Source organism: Morus notabilis, unplaced genomic scaffold (genome assembly GCF_000414095.1).
Source record: "Morus notabilis unplaced genomic scaffold, ASM41409v2 Scaffold3538, whole genome shotgun sequence".
Classification (NCBI taxonomy): Eukaryota; Viridiplantae; Streptophyta; class Magnoliopsida; order Rosales; family Moraceae; genus Morus; species Morus notabilis.
Genome location: NW_010358756.1, coordinates 6,334 through 6,805, shown reverse-complemented (window position 1 = coordinate 6,805; position 472 = coordinate 6,334). Strand labels below are relative to the sequence as shown.

The 472-nt window shown below is 38.6% G+C and overlaps 1 pseudogene; it reads left to right on the top strand.

Annotated features, from left to right (window-relative positions):
• The window catches only part of LOC112090646, a 5,023-nt pseudogene extending 4,934 nt beyond the window's left edge, over window positions 1–89 (top strand).
• Window positions 90–472: the final 383 nt, after the last annotated feature.

The following is a 472-nucleotide window of genomic DNA, read 5'->3' as shown; positions in this document are numbered from 1 at the left end:
TTTTACAAAATACAATATTAGAATGCAAGCAGAGTAAGAGCAAATTCTTATTTATCAAGTTCGTAGATACTGATTTATACTCTTATTAATATTATTGAATTTGTCTCCTTGCTATTCTGCTACCCTAATTTATTATGAAACATAGACAACAATAGGGCTCCGAACTTGAAAAGTACCATCATTCCGCACCAAAAAAGTAGAGACAACATGAGGACCCTCAGATATCGTTCCACGTACATTCACGGCAAAAGTTGCAGCTTGCCCCAAAGATGTGAATCTTAACGTATTCGGGTTTACAAAAACATTAAGTCCTGGTGGAGCAGTCACAAGTGCTGTATAGGTTGATGTTGATGAACCAACATTTGTGACGGTTCTAACGAAATCACGACTGAAATGATGCTGGGGCATAAACAACAAAGGCAGGATAATTAAGCTCGCTGCTAGATCCGCCACTAGTACAAGCATTGGGCGT